Source organism: Lampetra fluviatilis, chromosome 33, assembly GCF_964198595.1.
Source record: "Lampetra fluviatilis chromosome 33, kcLamFluv1.1, whole genome shotgun sequence".
In the NCBI taxonomy this organism is placed as follows: domain Eukaryota; kingdom Metazoa; phylum Chordata; class Hyperoartia; order Petromyzontiformes; family Petromyzontidae; genus Lampetra; species Lampetra fluviatilis.
Window position 1 is genome coordinate 6,754,354 of NC_136307.1, and position 21,457 is coordinate 6,775,810.

Genomic DNA, 21,457 nt, shown 5'->3' on the forward strand with positions numbered 1-21,457 from the left:
CAGTCCCGCAATTAAAATCACTCTGCATAAATAGCAATATCCGAACTTAGTATTTATTTTTTAATAGCAATTACTGTTAACAAGTGCGTATTAATGCTTTGTATGGCCTTACATATGGTACAAGCTTTAATAGAGTGCAGACAGTGAAGATTTACACTGGAACGGTTACTGACGCTGGGGCTGCGTTCAGCGAGGGTGAATGAAAGCCTGGGTCAGGTAGCGATTTCCATTGGCGATTTGCATCGTCGCCCCGAATTGAAACTGGGTCCTCATTGTGGATGCGCTAACCACTATGCCACCACTCTCTAAATTTCCGTGCAAGGGGCTCAACGCATTCGCGTATGTATCTATTTGCAGTATACACCAGGGGTTAAAACGATACACCTCGCTGGCGATTTTGATTAATTTATCGCAAAATCAGCGTGACGATGCGATCCGGGGATGGTTTTTTTTTCTCGCATTTTACATCGCGCCGATTAGTAGCGCCTCCAATGTCTGCAGGTGACGCGCGACACGTGATATACAACACCTGGATATCATGCACAGCTCTTTACCAATCCTCTGCTGCATGAAGGTACCCCCCATCCCCATGCCACTTGATTAATTTGACCATACTTCCCCATTCTAGATTTGAAGCTTTCGTGACTGCAAGGATTCATACTCTTGGTTTTTTCGGTAAAGTCACGTAGGTAAAAAAATGAAATTAAAATTAATAAAAATAAAATAATAAAAATCACGACGTTTCGGAGGCAACACAAGTCTCCGTCATCAGGTGGGACCGTCACAGCCAGATTTGCTGTACCAAGTAAACAGTACATTTAGCTGTGACGGTCCCACCTGATGACGGAGACTTGTGTTGCCTCCGAAACGTCGTAATTTTTATTATTTCATTTGTATTAATTTTAATTTCATTTTTTTACCTACGTGACTTTACCGAAAAAACTAAAAGTATACTTCCCCATGCTGGTTTGTGAAGGTGGTCTGGGTGGGGGGGGGGGTGGCGGGCAGTCCCAGCATCGGTGAAAAAAAACCCATCACTTCATTGTGCGAGTCGCGGCTGGGAATCGAACTCAGGGACGGGGAATTTGGTTTTTTCTCGAGAGCGGTGCGCTGAGCCGCGCGTGCACCAGCGGCAATCCATTCCACCCCGGGACGCACGGGGGACCTCCTGGAAGTCGGGCACACGGGGTCGCTCGGAGCAGGCGTCCCTCGCGGGGCGCCTCCGGCTTAGAGCGCTCAGGGATGAGAAGTCGGCACGACATTAAAAGGAATGCGCCGCCCTTCACTGCGGATGTTAATCTGGATTCTCCATCTGTTTACAAAATGCTAAATGGGCTCTTGGCAAGCATAGCCCAGCGCGCGCGTGTGTGTGTGCGCGCGTGCGTGCGTGTGGAGGGTGTGTAAACATCGCCACTATGAAGACAAAGGCGGCCGGGCGTGGTGCTGGCCACACACGCCCTGATGCGCCGTGCTGGTTTGTAGGTGCTCGCTAATAGCACTTGCCCCTGCAGTATGTTCAGGCTATACGGAGGATCTTTGTCTTTGTGGAGGGGAGCTGTTAGTGCTCTGCGCTACAACTCGAGTTCGATTCCTGCTCACAGCCGACACCGGTGACGATTATCTGAACCGGTCCTGGGCCTACCCTAGGTTGACTCAGCCTCAAATGAGTAACTGGCGCGGTGTGTAAACATTACGGAGCGTTCGTGCAACGGCTGTGCTAAGAACACGCCATCCAGAGGTGAATTCCCGCTCATGGCCAACATCAGTGACGTGTATCTTGAACTCGTCCTGGACCTCCCGTAGGTGGGCTGAGCCTTAAATGAGCGCGTGGTGTGGTGTGTACACAACAGCACGGGAGAATGGTTCTCGCCACCCACAACCCACCGTTTGCTGTGTCGGCCTCAACATGTGCTCCCGGACCTGCACCTTCCCCAACAGTATCAAGGGCTAGAAGGAAGACTTTTGTGCCGATTTCAAGGGATGACAGTCTCCTGTGGTGGAGTGGTGGCGCAGCGGTTAGCGCACTGACGCTGTTTTTTTATTTTATTAGGTTAGGCACACTGAGCTGGAAAGCTATTTTTTAGAAGCGAACACAAATGATAGCCCAATGAATTGGCTTATCGTGTGGACATTCATAGCAGCCAAATACTCTAAACGGACGTTTCTAAATGTGGAGGAGGAAACCGGAGGACCCGGAGCAAAATCCACGCGACCACGGGGAGAGAGACATGCTAACTCCAAATATACAACAGGAGTCGGGGGTCGGGATCGAACCCTCGAACTCCTGTATACCTGGCGAGGTAGTTAACATCGTGGCGCCCCTGACGAGTTTGAATCCTGGGCATGGCTCGCATCAGTTGGCGGGTGGTCACTGAAACAGTCCCCAGTTTCTCCCCCTTCGATAGCCCAATGAAGTAAAGTACGGGCAAAGGTGAGTTTATGGCTCGAGACCTTCAACCCAGCGAGCGGTACGTTGACAATGGGGCTGTAACGTCTTAACGTGGGCCCAATGTACACCTCATCTGAGTGTGAGCAATGAGATGGGGGTGGCATATGCGATGGCGCTGCTGATGATAACGACGATGACGATGCTCATCATCATGACGATGCCGATCATGATGACGAAAAGAAGGAGAGTGACGGTGACGTGATGGCGATGGTGGTGACGACAGACGTGGTGCTTTCACTGATTTCTGGCTGCGTGCAATGATGGACGTGGATCATGACGGATGCTGCATAGAAGCCATTGGCGTGGAATTCTGTGTTTCGTGCGCAACTGTCCGTGTTGTCACGAGTGTGATTCATTAGACTTGGCTGCCTCCTTAAAATATACAATCGTTTCCTTTGATGTGTGGAGCAAATCATAACATTGCAAAGTTGTCCTATGTGGAGCGCACAGAGCCAGCTTGTTGTATCGCGACAGCTGGAATAATTCGTGTTTATCAGCGTAACAATGCGTGTTTAAGATAGATGTTTGTGTTTGTGTCGTAAATCTGTACCTCAAGGGATTATTCATGCTTTCCACCTACTATCCATCTCGCCATTTCTCTCCGCCTGTTCTATATGCCTCTTAGCCCCGCCGTCTTATAATCGATTCTCTCCGTCATCCATAACTTCCCAGCACGCTGCCTCTCATCCCGTTCCTAACGACCCATCCGTTGCCCTCCCCTTTATCTGCTCGCGTCCAGAGATTCCCTCCGTCTCTCTAAATCTCGGCCCGTTCCCTTTCTCCCTCAATCCATCCCCCAAATCTCCCCCCCTCCCCCCCCACTGGATCTATCTCACCTCCCACCAATGATTTTATCCATATTCTCAAATCTCTCATCCATTTCCATTTCCATCTCATCACAACTTATATTGCCACATCTACCATATATCGCCGCCGGCCCAAAAAAAGATGAAGATCGTTGCCTGTGCATAGCCTTTAACAGACTGTTGGGGCACGTGCTGTTAGCGAACACCTATTAAGACCGGCATTGGTACACGAGGGGTGGATGAGCAGCACCACGTCCAGCCGCCTTTGTCTCCCCAGAGCTGATGTTTACACACGGGACGAGGTGCTCATTTAATGCTTAGTCAACCTAGGGCTGGCCCAGGTTCCATTTAAATATTGCACCACTGTGTTGACCGTGAGCGGGAATAGAACTTGGGTTGATGGGTTCGTAGCGCAGCACGCTAACTGCTACACTACCGCTCACACACACACACACGTAGACAAATTGCACAATCATAAACATGCGCACTGACACACACACACAAACAGACACACATAGACACACGCATACATGCACTCACAACACACCATACATTTACACTTCACACACGACACATGCATAACACACCCATAAAAGACAAAGATCCCCCTATAGCCTTAACAGACTGTAGGGGCAAGTGCTTTTAGCGAGCACCTATAAAGGCTGGCACGGCAGACGATGGGGTGGGTGGCCAACACCACGCCCGGCCGCCTTTGTCTACCTAGCGGCGATGTTTACACATCGCACCAGGTACTAATTTGAGGCTGAGTCGACCTAGGGGAGGTCCAGGACCGGTTCAGATAATCGCCACTGGTGTTCGCCATGAGCGGGAATCGAACCCGGGTCGCCAGGTTCGTAGCGCAGCGCGCTAACCGCTACACTACCACTCCCCACATACACACACACATGCACACACTCATGCACACACTCATGCACACACTCACACATTCACTCGCACGAGAGACGCGCACACAACAACAACACACTACACACGCACAAAGAGAGAAAAAAAAATCAATTTCCGTTGCTCACAACCGTTACACGTAGATTCATTCATCGCGGGTGTGCGCGAAAGGACAGAGATCCCAGGGAGATTCTCCGGCCTCGACAAGCGGCCCACCTTCCTCTCGTGTTTAACTCGTCCACATTTAATCCATCACTGCGGCCAGACCTGGGACATGCGGGTCACAGCTGTCTCGCGTTATAACTCCCCACGTCACCCACCGGCTGCGATCTGTCTCCGTAAAACCGCGCGAGCACCGTGACCAGTTTTAAAAAAATAGAAATATTTTTAAAATACAAAGAAATCCCAAAGCCAAATCTAATTTAAAGCCCATCCACCCACTGCCGTGGGCACGCGTCTCTGAATGCGTCATTAGCAGCGCTTCTCGGTTCAGCAATATACGCGGGGAGTTTAATTTATCACCGAATATTTTCAGGGTCGCTCGCGGGAGACCTGGAGCCGGCGCCGCGTGGCTAATGGCCACAGCGACAACGGGAGGAGGAATAAGTGTGCTTGATGTGGTGTGCGGGGCGTCGGTGTAGTTTTGCGGGTCACCGATCCAGAGAGACCCCGGCGTGAAATGAAGTGTCGGCTCTACGCTATTGAGCGTGTGGGGGGAGCCCCATCGGGATGAGTCTCTTTTGCAAAACGGAGACCTTGGGGCGAAGGAAAATTTGATCGTGGGGAGCAAACGAACAGACCGAGTGCATGTAAAGATTGCCACCTCTTAGGTACAAAAACTGGGACATATTATGGGTGTACTGTAGTTTCCTTATTCAGCACCGTAGTAAATTGTACAATATAGTCCACTCAGGATGGTCTCATAACAGTAAAACGCTTTAATCATGAAAAACATTGGAACAACCGTGTAACCGTAAATAGCCAGCATCTATGAAGGCCGCCACGGCACACGAGGGGTGGGTAGCCAGCACCACGCTCGCCCACATTTGTCTCGCCAGTGGCGATGTTTTTACACTGCATCAGATACTCATTTGAGGCTGAGTCGATCTCGGGGAGGCCCAGGACCGGTTCAGATACTCGTCACTGGCTTTGGCCGTGAGCGGGAATCGAACCCGGGACGCCAGGTTCATAGCGCAGCGTGCTAACTGCTACACTACCAAGAAGGAATACAGATAGACACAAACATATACTGAGGGCTTCATTTCTCAATTTCATATATTTCACGTCGCTGGTAGACAGATTACTGACACATAATGAGTATCCACAGCCGTAGAATATTTGTAAAACTGGATGTGGTGTGCCGAGCGTATATTTTCTGGTCAGCTGACCTCAACAGAAATGACCGAAATAAAGCCATGTATGTAATACAGAACACGCATTTTCGGAGTTTTCTTCGAATATAAAATAAAGTCCAACATAGGCAGAGGATAAGAGGAAGGTCTTGAGTCTGGACATGAATGAGGAGTCACCAACACAAATAGCCGGGGTGGGAGTTGAAGACGAAGACGATTGAACGGTCAGCCCCTGAAATTAATTTTCCAGCCAGATGACAAAAGTTCATTCCGCGATGTTTGTGACTGGATGTCAACACCCGTTCTACCCTCGCAAATGTTGCTACTTCCATACGGCAGCAGGAGGCCACAGGGGCAGCAGAGAAGGAGTGACCTCCCACACATCAAAGTACACCCTGAACACATTTACGCAAGTGTACAAGACAAAAGAGCACAACGCCAGGCCTAATAATAATAATGCAACAATAATGTAAAACGCGCACATTTATCATGAAAAGGCACTTTTCAGGAGAGTTCACACAGCGTGCAAAAACAATCACTCGAAGATAAATTGAACCAAGTGAGAATCAAGTTAAAATCAGACTTTAGGTACCAATTGCCACTGTTGATATGTGCATCATGGACAGGATTTAAAATTCAGGTTGCTGGGATCATATTGCAGTGCATAAACCACCACACCACCACCTTATCCTCCATACGGCCATTGCGACTGTCTGGGCAAGTGCTATTAGCGAGCACCTATTTAAGGCCGGCATGGTATATGAGGAGATAGTGTGGACAAGCACCTTGCCCGGCCGCATTTGTCTTCCCAGTGCTGATGTTTACACACTGCACCAAGTACTCATTGTAAGGCTGATTCGACCTAGGGGGTGCTCAGGTCCCGGTTTTTAGATATTACTTTTTTTGTTTACGTTCGCCATACTTCAACTCAGGTTTCTGGGTTCACAGAATCCAATCCCAGAACCGCTACCATCGCGGCCTGGCTCCGCCCCGACCGCGCCTCCCTTCTCGAACCCCCTAGCAGGTTCCAGGGGCTTCCAGATGGGGCCCTCCTTGACCCTTGCCCCAGTTCCTCCGCCCTGCCGACACACCCGCGCACGTGTGCACTGTCTGTCCACCACAGTTGCCGCTGTTGGCCACCAGCCGGCGCTATTACACTACACATACAAGAATAAAAAAGATCCCCCGTATAGCATCAACAGACTGTTGGGGCAAGTGCTGTTAGCAAGTGCCTATGAACACGAGGAGGTGAGTGGGTGGCCAGCAACACGCCCGACCGCCTTTGTCTCCCTAGTGGCGATCTTTACACTTCGCACCAGGTACTCATTTGAGGCTGAGGCGGCCCAGGACCGGTTCAGATAATCGTCACTGGTCTTGACCGTGAGGAGGAATCGAACTCGGGTAGCTCGGTGCGTGGCGCGATGTGCACTAACCGCTACACTACCGCTCCCCATAAAGACAAAGATTCTCCATATAACCTTGACAGATTCTAGGGGCAAGTGCTGTTAGCGAGCACCTATGAAGGCCGGAACGGTACACGTGGGGGTGGGTAGCCAGCACGCTCGCCCATCTTTGTCTCGCCAGTGGCGATGTTTTTACACTGCATCAGATACTCATTTGAGGCTGAGTCGACCTAGGGGAGGCCCAGGACCGGTTCAGATAATCGTCACTGGTGTTGGCCGTGAGCGGGAATCGAACCCGGTCGCCAGGTTCGTAGCGCAGCGCGCTAACCGCGACAAAACCCGCTCCCCACTACTGTGCCACACACACACTCATACACACACTCATGCACACACACACTCATACACACTCATACACACACACACTCATACACACACACACCAGTGCGGTGCACGAACACACGTACGGACACATCCCTTAATAAACAAACTGCATCCAAACAAAACGCAATCCCGCAAGGAAGCGTGCACACGCTTGAACGCATCCGATGTTTGTTTGTATAAAAAAAGATTTACGGTTCCACCCAGAGCCCCTTTCACCCCAGCAGAGGCTTGAAGGGCAACTCGAAAGACAAGTCAATCAAAACCCTGTCGCCAAACCCCTTTGATTTAACACCATGGGGTCGTTGTTGTTGTATTTTTAAAACCGTTTTCAAACAAATTATCCTTTGGTTTAACACGTAGGCTTTTGCGACCAATATCCAAATATGTACGTGATCTAACCCAACAAAAACTATTGTGAAATTATCCTTTCTTTGCAATAGAGCATCAAGTTCACGTGTTCGGGTTTTTATTTTACCTTAAGTAGACTGCTGTGTTTACGATCGCGGGGTAGAGCGGTGGCATGGTGGTTTAGCCTGCTGCACGATGGCAACCTGCGTTAGATTTTCGTCAATGATTGGTGATATCGAAACCGGCCCTGCAAGGTCGGCTGTGGTCCCCCTCCATTGCTGGTGTTTACACACCGAACCAGACCCTCATTTAAGGTTGAGTTGACCTAGGGGATGCCCAGGACCAGTCATTCTCAGAAACAATTTCAGATATCTCTCGCTACTGATGTTAGCCATGGCTGGGAATCAAAAGGAAAGTATAGTACTGTAGTAGCTATGTTCGGCACCTCCGATTGGCGTAACCGCGCCTCCCATCAGAACGGTTGGCTTCGTACGGTGGTAAAAAAGTTCAACATCCATACAAAGCGCAGTGTGCTAACCGTTGCGCCACCGCTCCATACCACGCGTAAACAAGCATATCGCGCAGAAGCACTCGTTGTGCCAAGTGGCCGTGTTTTATCGATATTTATATTTTTCTCAAGGGTAGAAATTACTTTCATAGTTCTGCCCGTGATAATAATAATAAATAATAAACTCCCGATTGCGAGCAAGTCCTTTCAAACGTGAATGTGCCTCTTCGACCATTTTCTCCACTTCAACCGAGGACAGAAATGTTATTCGGCGGTGCAGAATATTTTATTTTCTGAATTGATTGCTTGAGTATTCTTTTTTTAGGTGGAACGAGGGGAGTGTGATGGGCAAGCGACGCTTGACATACGGAGTCTTACCGGAGGGTACCGCTGCTGGAGTCCTTTCCCTTTAGAATTGTTACGTCGGCAGTTCTGATGTCACTGCAGCCATTGATTGTGTTTTTTTCACCTCAGTCGCGTAAGCGTATTTAACCTCTGTTCCGTATGTATGGTGAGTTTCTTTCGCGCCGTACGTAGCTAACCGTGCTAATCGGAGGTGCCGGGGAAGGACAACAAACTAAACACAAAAAGCAGCTCTTAAGAAATTAATTTTCAATCTGGATTTAAAAGTGCATATCTACAGTGACTTCCTTATACTCGAAGAGCGTTCCAGACGGCCACAGAAGCGCACCTGAAAGCGCGCGATGCAGTGACCGTCTATGTTCGATGGTTAGCCACGAGGACGACCGGAGTTTGCATGATGGTTCGTGCTACTTTACGAAACCAGCATCACAAAGGGAACGGTGGACGGGTGCAAACCTGCTGCAGTGCGACTGCTACGATACAAATGCGGACAGCCGCTCACAAAAATAATGCGAGAACACGCAAACGCACCCACATACACACGCACGCCGGCGAACACAAATAAATCCTCGCTTTCTGTGCCGTGGAGTGGTTGGCACGGGCCCCGGTGCGAGCATTGAAGTGGCGATGCCCTCTCCAATTCCCCCACCCCTCCTCGCCCCCCTCCGTGTAGCCTGGAATCTGGGGCCCATTGGACCCCATGCAATTGCACCGCGTGCACGCTCGGATAGCTACCCTCCATTGCACGTCCCCAAGAATAACGTCACGCGTGGTTCAACAAACGCAGCCTAAATGAGAATTTCCCGACGTGCGCCGTGCTGTTAAACGCGCGGTTAAGTTCACACTGTGTAACTTCGTCACGTCACAACTCATACATCGCCGGAGCGTTTCGCCATAAGCAATCTTCGCTTCTTCCTAAACGCGTGCGGGCGAGTGGCAGGCGGTCAAAACAAATCCCTGGTCCCGACAGACCGGCCTTCAATTGCCACGTTTGGATGAGAATGGTCCGCAATTGAATAAGTTGTCGCGATGCGCTAGTGCTGGAGTAGAGAGAGAGAGACGTTGAACGGAGCAAGGCGGCTCACGCCGTGAATGAGTTGTGTGCGCGGAATTGTACAGCACTCTGTACAGAAAGATGTGATTTATGGTAGAGCAAGTATGTCATTCAAATATATATAATTAAACTCAATTGCGGAATAATGCATATCAGCCAGGCAAACACAACAAGAACAACAACATTCCTCTTCCTGAAAGCAAACAAATGCGTTGCCAAGGAGCATTATGGGTAAAGTCAAATATAAGTAGAACTCTGTTATGTCTCAAAACATATATAAGCATAAAGTACAGAAAATATATTTTAGTCCCTCGACCGATTGGTTTTCCAGACCAATATTATCAATCAGCATTTGTTTAATAGCGAGAGATGGTGGTAGCTTGGTGAGGCCTTCATCCAGCAGTGGATTGAACACAGCTGATGATGATGCGTCATTTGATCAAATCAGAAAGCCCTGGATTGACTTCATCTTTTAATCCTCGGGGCTTGTTAATCAAATGCTGCTGGTTTACCTGATGTTATTAGCAAGAGCACTCAATCTTCTATGCAGATGCCTGACATGGCTGATGAGACCCAGCAGGTGAAACTGGTCCCGGGTTTGCTTGCTTAAACAAATTATAATATTGGTTTGGAAAAGCCATTAGGCTGATAGAGTAAAACATATGTGTATTGACACGTGGAAGCATTGCATGGAATTCTGCTTAAGTACGTATCTTCTTCCAGGTAAGGTGAATTTTTTTTATCATAAGGTACAGAGGACAAATACTGTCAGTACAATGCTTACTCCAAATGTCAAGCATACATACAACACACTAGATAAACACACATAGGGACATGCAGAGAACCCCGGGTTTGTCCTTTTAGACTGTGGGGCAGGGCTTGTTAGCAATCACCTTTAAAGTCTGGCACACCGCTGCATGATGGGGGGGGGGGGGTCATGTGCCCAGCACTGCAGTCAACCACCTCGCCAGTGGCGTAGCTAACGAGTGTGCAGGCGGTGCAACTGCACGGGGGTCAATAGGTCATAGGGAGGTAAATTGGACAGGGTGGCGGGAGGTACAATTTCTTTCCTTGCACCCAGGGCCCATGCCAGCCATGCTACACACGCTGACCCTTGCTACCTCCGCCATCCCTATGCGCATGTTCACATTTACACAGGCAGAACCCCAGGCACACATTTGTGGCTGGGTCAACCTAGAGGGAAGGGCGCAGGACAGGTTCAAACGCTTTTTTTTCACCACTTGTCAACAATATTATGCAAGGCCAAGAATTGAAGTGGTGTCACGGGGATTATAGTGCAGCCGAGCTAACCACTGATTGTAGCTCACAAACAAAGGCGCGCGCACACACACACACACCTTCATGATTACACACGCCAAGCAGCACCACCTTCATGTCCGTGACATGAAACACAACACTCAAGCAACGCACAGCAGGTTCCACCAACCCCTCCGCACGTACCCCCCCCCCCCCTCAAAACATCTCACCCCCCCCCCCCGCTACTGCTGACCCCCCCGCCATCCCAGGCCCCCACCGCCTCCCACCCAGCAGCCCCCCCCCGCCCCCCCCCCAGTTTTGCCTCGGCGCCCTCACCGTGGCCAATTCGCCTCGCCTACTCTTAGCGTCGGTGAAATGTAACACATACAACTATACAACGTCGCTTCGCTTATTTACGAGACTTTAATCATGATGTAGAGGATGTTCGGAGTCTCCTCTTCAATACTAATGATGATGGATGTGTGGTTGTGTTTAGGTGCAATGCGTCTGTTTTTGATATTTTTTTTGTAAACACGTTTAATAATGATGTTAGCAATGAATGCCCTAAATGTTGCCCAGTAAGTCTCCAATGCTCTCTCTCTCTCTCTCAAAGAGAGTCCGACACTGGGATGTTTTATTAGCTTACAATTCCATCCACGGGCGGTTGACATGTGAAAGGAAATCAGAGTTGGCTGGTAGGAAAGACAACCCATGAATACGAGGTAGTAGCACTCAAAGATCCGCACAGGTAGAATAAATAATCGTTTGCTGCACTGCATTGATGTTCCTTGTCGTGACTCTTGACCGGACTTCACGCTGGCCACTCTGTGGGGTTGCTTCAGTCATGCAGTCCATACAAAGTACTCGCCATGCTCAAAATCCTGCTTAGCTTACGAGATCTGACGAGCACCCCCATGCATTCATGGCAATTTACTCCGTCTTCACGCATCCGACTGATGGACTTTGCGGAATACTCATGGCGGGGGCGATGCGGCTAATTTCAGGGGTAATTAAACAAATGAGCTCCTCCATAATTAAAGCACGGAACAACGAGATTCAGGGCTGAACAAGCCGAACACATTTAATTACACAGACAAGCGCCGAACATCACCGCGGTGAAGGGTAGTGCTTACAATGTCGCGCCGGCCAAATGTGTTGCCAATGAACCGCACGCTTGCCTGCCTCCAGCACCTGCTCTCTGCGCGTTCACAACAAGTAGGAGACGAACAGAGTCACTCAATCGGACCTGTCTGTCTAATAATATATCTTTTTTTTGTAATTGAAGCAATGAAACCACACATGCCGCGTTGTGGGAAAGCGTTGGTGCTACGGTTAGCACACTGCATCATGAACCCAACGACCTAAGTTCGATTCCAAGCTGTAGCTAATATTATCGTCGCAAGCAATATCTGAACGATTTTTTGGCCCCTCCGTTGGTCGACCCACGCGCGGTGAAGCGAGGTTAAAAGCCCCCCCCCCCCCCCATGACTGACATGACACGTGGAGGCCTTCGTTCGGTCGTGAATTAACAAAGGGCTAAAAAGTATATTTATGAATTTCTTATTTATAATTATTTATAATTATATTGAGGAGTGGCGTGTGTGAGGCATCTGCTGAAGAACAGTCTTAAACCCTATTCCCCCACAGCAATGACTTACGCTTGCAAGATACGTAACCGGATACGTAAGTCTATGATTGGACTTCACATCGCCCATATGAAAAGCCTTAAAAATAAAAGCCCAGAGTTCCAACACATTTTTTAACACTCTTCCATAGAAACAACGCGATAATCCATAATATTATTATGACATCGTGGTATAATAATACAGGACGTAGTTTTGGGTACAACTGAGTTTACTCCGATGCAAAACCATATGGCCACTCAATAGAGCTGGATTAAAAAGCCACACACCCTGCTGATGAGCCTGGCTGCAGTAAAAATCCATTTTGTGTTTGTCTTGTTTCAATAACTGTTTGTAGGACAGATTGATTTGGGATTCTTTCATTTTATTTGAATGAACAAGAACCCTCGTCTATTGCGATGTTGTTGATTGTATACTTTGTAATCACCCTCAATTTACTGCTTGGGAAGTTCGTCATTGAATGCAGTAACACCATAACCATCGAAATAACATCACTCATTTTATCCAGGAAAGCCTTACCGAGTCTCAAGACTCCGTTTCAGGAGGGGTCGTGCAATGGGAATTTTTGGCAAATGCCGTTAACATTGCGCCCACCCGCAAACATCCTGCTCGAAGGTCAACTCAACCTTGAATAACCATCTGCAGTCAATAACATAAATTCCACAATTTGAGTAGTTCTGCAGTGGTCAATATGAAATGGCATCTCCCCTTCAGGGGAGTGTGGAATTCCTACCACTGACACGGGGTCACCCAAGTGTACAAGTGCCACTGCGTTTTCACATTCGAACGGTGACAGACTTTCACCGACATACACACGCACGCACGACATGACAAAACGACCACAAATTGTTTGTGCTAACCATAAAAAAAAATTACGATCCGTGATCATTTCACATTTCAATTGGCGCGCAACAATACGTACGTACAGACGCGCGATTCTAGTGGCGGCTCTAGGCACAAGCAACGCAAGCAAAACCTCGGGGCCCAAAGCGACTCAAACGAGTCCCACGGACTCAGGGCAAAATCGAGGGTTGCATCCAATAATCAGCTCAAATTCATAAACGAATAAAACGTAAGCTAACTTACACAAACGTGCCAACTCAAATATCTCCCTCAACTCTACCTCTCGTCTGCATCTCTTTTCTCACCACATCCCCATTTTTGTCTGCATTTATCTTATCTCACCACGTCTCTCTCTCCCCTGAAGCCCCCTCGTCACGCGGGGGGTGGGGGGGGCACCCCTCAAAACGATTCCGGCTTTCCGTGTCTGTGGGCAAGGCACGGGCATCCTCCGATATTAGAGCGTCTGGAACGCTCTTCCCTCCGATATGAGGACACCACTGGCTGGAGCTATGCACTTTTAAATAATTTGACGCCGTCGGTGACCGAGCTTGCGTCGTTCACGCGTACGTTGCCATTCCGGCCCCCCCCACCCATCCACCACCACCACCACTCACCCACAACCCACCCACATCCACCACCCGCCAACCACCCACCACCGCACCAACCACCCATACACCCACCATCACCACCACCCACCCACCACCACCCACCCCCCACCCACCCACCACCACCACCCACCCCCCACCCACCCATCACCCACCCACCACCACCACCACCCACCCCCCACCCACCCACCCACCACCACCACCCACCACTGCCGCGTTTCAAAGAGCAGCCTGTGTGACTCACGGGAGGTGAGAAGCAGCATAAATAATGAATATATCAATCCAATCATTGTCCTTTGGCTCAGGAGGCTCTTGCCCTCTTTTTTGGACTGAGGCTCGCGTGTGGAGGCCCAACAGCAACAGCTGTCAACGTCTCGCACGACCCCCGAGGCTGTACGTACGTACGTTGAACTTCTTTCGCACCGTACGTAGCCAACCACGCCAATCCGAGGTGCGGGAGGAGGACAACAGAGAGTTGTACGGTCAGAAGTACAACGTACGTTGTTGCGTAGTCCCTTGCGAGGTGGCCAGGGTATGGCAGGCAGCACAGAAACTGATTCTTGAATCTATCTGTGCGAAGCTGTGCGTGGGTGATGTACGGGTACCCCCGGTCATTCAAACGCTCATTCATGGAATTGGCCAAACATCTCGAGGCAGGGCGCTCCTGAAAAAGTCTTGAGACTCGGTGAGGCTTTTCTGGGTAAATGCAGGGCATTATTATTAATATTATAATGTGTTGATATCACTAACGCATTATCATGCCTATAACACTGATTGAGGTGGAGGGGGCAATGTATTCACAAGAGATGTTTTCACGCGAGATGAATGCACAATGGATGTGTTCATAAGAGCTATGAATGGTATCGGGGTGGCGCGGTGGTTCAGTGGCTCGCAGATTAAAAAACCTGGCGACCTTAGTTTGTTTCCCGGGCACGGCGAACACCAGTGGGGAGTGATATCGGAACTGGTCTGAGCCACCTCCTTCATCGTCCTGCCCCGATTAGGGTCAGTGCATGCAAGCTAAAACGTGGTGAAGTATGGTCAAACGTGACTGACAAAGCGTGAGACGGGGGGGGGGGGCTTCACCGAGGCACTGGATTGCTACAGGACTGAAAAATAACAAAAGTGCGTGTTCATAATTCCCAGTGGTTGCAACAGACCACTGATAAAACAGTGTTAGGGTGCGAGTGAGGCAGTAGTTTTGAGTCATTTTCAGGGTGAAGGGGAGGGGCACTTTCGCCGATAAGACATCATCAGCGCGAGGAACCATTGGGGGGTTGACAGCAGCACGACGATGATGATGATGATGGGATGGTTTTTCACTATTTGTGTATTGTCGGGGGCCGCACTAAAGGCCACCAGGGGCCGCCAGTTGCCCCGCGGGCATTACCAATGAAGACCGCTGGGGTGAGGGTGAGCTCATTGAGCCCCTTTGCCTTGGGACAACCCTTGGAGTCTTTTATGGAGTCCTTATCGATGCGTGTGGGGCACTAGCCACCCGCGTACCCCCGACGTGAGAAGCCCTGCTCTATGTAGCCAAGGGAAAGCCAATTAACTTGGATGCACTAACCCTTCTTCAAGGTAAACTCTGGGTAACCATAGCTACACAGGGTCAGCTATCGATGTGTGTGTGTGTGCTGAACCTCTTTCGCACCGTACGAAGCCAACCGTGCCAATTGTTCGTAGGAGTGTAACGATATGTTCGCGGATTAATATTAAAACGTGAGCTCGCGGGAACATGCGTCAAATTGTTTTAGAGCTGATCGTTTAATATGTTTTAGGTAATGGATTCATGTCAATCCCACAGCAACTCGAGGCACCACCGTTTGAACACTATATATAAATATGCATATATATTTATATATATATCATTACATCCATGCCATATTTATATAAATAAGTAAACCAATTAATTGTTTAATTTCGGGAATTTTAACTGCTGTGATTCGTGCATCGCAATGACCTAGAATTGCAAATGGCCATCCCCGTATAGGCGATGATCACTTCTCATCAGCGTGGCTGTCATGTAGCTTACTACTTGTTACAACTTGCTACTACTTGTTTGAGTCGTCCTAATCATGAGACCCCGAGTTCAATTCCCGGCCGTGGTCGACTTAGCATGGATGTAATGATTCATCCCCATGCCCCCACCTTGGCGAGTCGAAACATTGTCCCAATTCAGGGTCACATTTCGCGAGAGAGGTTTAAGAATATGTAATTTAAAACACAATGCATCGTGGTGAATGTAGCAACTTGTAATGCAGTTGTGGGGACTCCACAGTCTCCAACTTCACGTAATACGGCCCGTGTTCAGGTGAAGCCGACCCATGTGAGGTGACCCTGAAACAATAATTTTCTGTCACTGCTGGCATTTTTGCCACACTAATTAGGTACTAGAGGTGCGCAGGGGGGGAGATATTTTTCAATCTGGCAACAAAAGTGTATTCGTAATTTCACTGCACTCAGTCACACCTGTAACACTGCAAAATAGGGCCATTTATAGCGGCAGAAGTATGTGTGTGGAACTTCTTTCGCACCGTACGTAGCCAACCGTGCAAATCGGAGGTGAGCAAAATGTGTGTTCATGTGTTTCCCTTGAACAGGTCCTGTTGGGCCATCAGTAAAGAAAACGTTTCCCACCCTATGCTCCGGCGGATGTCAGAGTCACATTAATCGATTTCAGTACAATATATAGGAATAATAAATGATCAAATTTTACACCGACGATTCGATGCATGTTATCGCGAGTATAAGGATTGGCCTTACTCGATTAATTGATGTTTTTTGTTACATACCTACAGCTCATCATCATCATCTCCGGGGTTGGTAAAATTAGGACTGCTGCGCAAAATATAGACTGCAGCCGCTTAACAGAAAATAAATCGACAGTTGTTGTCCCTGCCATAGACATGTGGAATTTCCACCTTAAGTAGGCTTCTGCAAACAGGAATGAACACTGCACGAAATGCTCGTTACATCACCGGGACTCTTTAAATTTTAACTTGTGTCAAGCTGCGTGCTATATGCAGGACTATGTAAGTGCATAATGAATTACTCTTTAAAAGAGATGCAGAATCGTCACGCTGATGCGCACTCAGAGAAGAAACGTGTTACATGTACAGTACGGCTGCACAGTCTGCCTCTAATTCAGGCCGTTCAAAGCACAGTGTGGAGACGGCCATGCTGCCGTGGTCTCAGGACGTTGAGCTGTCTCCCATGAAATCCTGGGTAGAAATCCCTGGTTCCCGCCGCCTGTCATTGAACCGACTTCTCCAGTGTACGCGTAAAGAAATGAGTGAGAATGGTCTCAGCCCAGTCACCAATGGCTCCACACACATACCAAACAAACCCACCGCGTAAAATATGGTTCTGCACATTCTTTCACTAATTATTCGGTGCGATTGTGATGCAATTAATATTTTTCTATGCAGGGCGTGTTGGGAAAATGTGTTAATGAAAGAGGTCACTTAAAGGAATATCGGAAGTAGTTATGTGATGTCCCTGACACAGAGCAATGCAATGCCCTGTGAGCATTCGAAATACACGATTTTTCTCATTACACAATGCCGATAGCAGGAATAACATATTGGTAAAAAGATAAAGCAAGGTGCATTGGTGAATAGGGTTGTATAGAGTCTCCCGTGCAATTAGTAATGGCCATGTGGGCAGAGTGATTAAAGCAGGAGCGGACAACCTTTTCCTTACTGAGGGGCCGAATATGACCTTTGGCAGTGGGCCACACACGAACACAGACCCGGTCACGTTGTCACTGCCATAAGCTAAGCTCTCGCAGTGACAGAGGTGACTGAACGTGCTAAAATAAGAAGCACATTGTTGGCAGGTGGAAATTATTTCTCTGTAGCACCCGATTAGCGTGGCTGAGATGCAGCGATCGATATTGTTTGTGGGTCGTTTCAAAGTGGCAGGGCTCGCGTGGCCATGGGCCGTGTGAAACGAAGTCGCAGAACATATCTCCGTTGGTGGGTTGTAGGTTCCTCACAACCTGGGTCAAGTGTGGCTCACGATGATATTATCAGGGGTGTGAGTTGAAATCCCAAATGAGGTGTCGACTCAGCCCATCATCCCTCTGGAGCCAACGTGATGAGCACCATTTCGTGAGAAATCAACAGCGGCTGCCCTATGGAGCACTCGGCCCTGCCGCATGACTATGGGCTATGAACAGAAAACGGGCATCACTTGAGTTGTTTTAAAATTGGGAAATCACTTTGACTATTCGTTTGTTTTTCCTCCAATACAGGACTTGACAAATTCGGGAGAGAAAAAAAATCAACAGCACAAAATAATTCATCAACGAATTACATTTTCCCTAAACCTATCGGTGAGAATGAAGAACGACAGGACCGCATAAGAGAAGCCGTGGTGGGGGGTGGGGGGGTTCGGCAGCGAAATGAGGATTTAATTGTGAATTATTGTGCCGAGGTTGTCTACTAACCAAATGAAATCGCCTGTCAGCTTATGAACGTGGAACATTAACTCCTGCAGGCAACTGCGCGACGATCATTTCATTCATTCTCCTCCCCGCTGCTGCTCCTCCCCAGAGGTGGGGCATCGACTTGCCGGTGGGAGCGGCCCAACGGTGGCTGCGGTCGAGTTACCCATTGATTGGGAGTCATGGGGAAACAGGCACGGGTACGTACACACACACACAGACAGCTCTGGCCAAAGACAGATACACTAGTGCATACACACACATTAACGAAGACTGAAGATCCCCAGTATAGCCATAGACCATTAGGGCAAGTGCTGTTAGTGAGCACCTATTACGGCTGGAATGATACACAGGTGGGTTACGTGACCTTTGCCTGCCCAGTGTTGATATCAATAGACTGCACGAGGTACTGTACCCACTTAAGGCGGGGGTGATTTATAAGAGGGTCAAAACAGATGTCACTTGTCACTGATGTTAGTCTTAGCTGGGAATCAAACTCATATGTCCAGGCGAGTGGTGCAGTGCGCTAACCGCGATGCCACCGTTGTCCATATGTATAGACTTCCACGGACTGAGGGTGGTGTGGTGGCCATCACCACGCCTGGCTGATTTTGTCTCCCATGTGCTGATGTTTATACATAGCACCAGGTACTCATTTAAGGCTGAGTTGACCTTGAGGAAGCCCAGGACAGGTTCACATACCCAATTGTCACTGATGTTAGTCATGGCCGGGAATATGACTCAGGTCACCAGATTCAGAGTATAGTGGCACTGGCCACTATGTCACTTCGCGCCAAATTCACAAACCCCCACAAGACAAAGATCCCCCGTATAGCCTGCAACAGACTGTTGGGGAAAGTGTTGTTAGCGAGTAGCACTTATGAAGGCCAGCACGGCGCACGAGGGGTGGGTGGCCAACACCACGCCCGGCCGTGTTTGTCTCCCCAGTGCCGATGTTTACACATCGCACCAGGTACTCATTTGAGGCTGAGTCGACCCAGGGGTGGCCCAGGACCGGTTTAAATAATCGTCACTGGTTTTGGCCGTGAGTGTAAATCGAACTCGGGTCGCCGGGTTTGTAACGCAGCGCGCTGACCCCTACACTACCGCTCCCCACACTCACACACACACACGCGCGTGTAAACATGCGCGCGCAGACACACACACGTCTTCAGAGAGGAATTGCTGTCCGCCCTCAAGCCTCATCACAGCAGGAGTCATCGTCGGCCGAGGTGTAATGGGAGCGGGAAAATCCATTCTTCGCTAGGAGGTAAAATTGGCGGTCGGGAGAGAGTGAGTGAAGGTGCCAGTCACTGCTGAGCATCGAGAAATGACGGATCGCCCCGTGTGACTCGGGGAGAGACGCCGCGTGGATTTCCGAACGAGAGGCACTCTGAAACTAAACTATTTATATTCTTGGTTCTTTCGGTAAAGTCACGTAGAAGGGAAATAATAAAAAATATATTGTTTTATATTACTATTATTTTATTATTTCCCTTCTACGTGACTTTGCCGAAAGAACCAAGAATATGAATCCCTGCAGTCACGAAAGCTATAATTCAAGATTTAAACTACTTATATTTTACCAGGTAAGGCCCACCGAGCTATATAGCTCTTTTTTTTCTCAGACACCGATCTGGCTATCACAAATGATAGCTCAATGAAGTCGCTTATCGTCGCGTATAAATTTACAGCTGCCAAACACTCCAAACGTGGATTTTAAATGTGGAGGGGAAAACCGAAGGACCCTGGAGAAAAATCCACGCGACCACGGCGAGAGAGACGCCGCAAACTTCAAATATACAGCCATCGTTCAGGGTCAGGATCGAACCCACGACCTCCTGTATACCAGGTGAGGCAGTTCACATCTCCTAGCCACCGTGGCGCGCTCACTGCTCTCTCAAGCCGGATTCTGCAACCCGAGCGGTCAGTTGGGCTATCACGTCGCTCTCAGAAGCGCGCAGCTTAAATCGCTCACCGACTGCTTTGTCCACAATCCGAGCGGGCAGTTGCGCGTTTGGGGAGTGCGCGATCGTAACGACCCAAGCCAACCGCGTCACGCGGTGGAAGAACGTCCCCGCAACAAATCGTTTGGCAGATTGAGAGCAGTGTCTCTCCCGCAAAAGCAACCGGTTGCAGCAAACGAAGCGAATAGAAATCAGTGCAAAAACAACTGTGCTCAACGGAAGGCCGCGACTTATCGGCTGCTACTCATTAATGTCTAGAGATGTATCCCCCAAAGATATACCTCCCGCCATAGCCCCCTGTTCAAGATCAATTCCTTCCTCCTCTCCTCTGCCTCTGTATTCCACTAAAAAACACAAGAAAGACACATCATGCACACACGTGGATTGCGTAACGCGCTCTAACGCATGTGCTTGCCTTTGGAAGCTCCAGCACGTGTTATGTCTTGGGACTAGCAGTGCAGAAGCTGACGGGCTGTAGCTGTCAAAGCGAAACGTATTTGAATACAGTAGTTGGAAATTGGTCCTTTATATGCTGATTTGAGTCTCCCACTTTTTGGTCAAATTATCAATTTACCGGTAAAAAATTGTGTGAGTCCCAAATTACAACCAGATCGGGCACTGGCCTTAACATGAATATCCACACACACATATACAATGTAGAGCATGCTTTACGGTGGTTCCCATAAACTGTGTGTGTGTTTGGGGTGTAATGATGCGTCAATTGATCAATCGGTATTGACGCGAAGTTCACGACGACACGAGAGCACAACCATGCGATCACAAATCGGGACAATTGATTCAATCGCAGAGAGAGTGAATGGGGGAGTTGATGAATCCTTAAACCCATAATGCGCATGTCCTGATACATTGGCGCAACGCCTTCGGGGAAAGGCGCAGCCCTGCAATCGCTCGCTCACGCCACTGCTGAAGGGAGAGCCTCCACTACTAGAGGAAGCTCTCGAGAGCTCCTGTAAAGGGTGTTTGACTTATTTTTCCACGCTGGTCATATGTCGATTTAACTGTGACATTCCAATTATGCTGCTGGGTAGACATAGGCAGAGGGGGTGGGGGAGGTAATCTGAATCTTGCATTGTATTTCCCCGAGTATATCTATTAAAACTAAAC

General features: G+C 49.0%; 1 protein-coding gene across 4 annotated transcripts in view; it reads right to left on the minus strand.

Annotated features, from left to right (window-relative positions):
- Positions 1–21,457, minus strand: part of LOC144944008 (regulator of G-protein signaling 7-like) — a 126,345-nt gene that overhangs the window by 54,483 nt on the left and 50,405 nt on the right. The window lies entirely within an intron of this gene.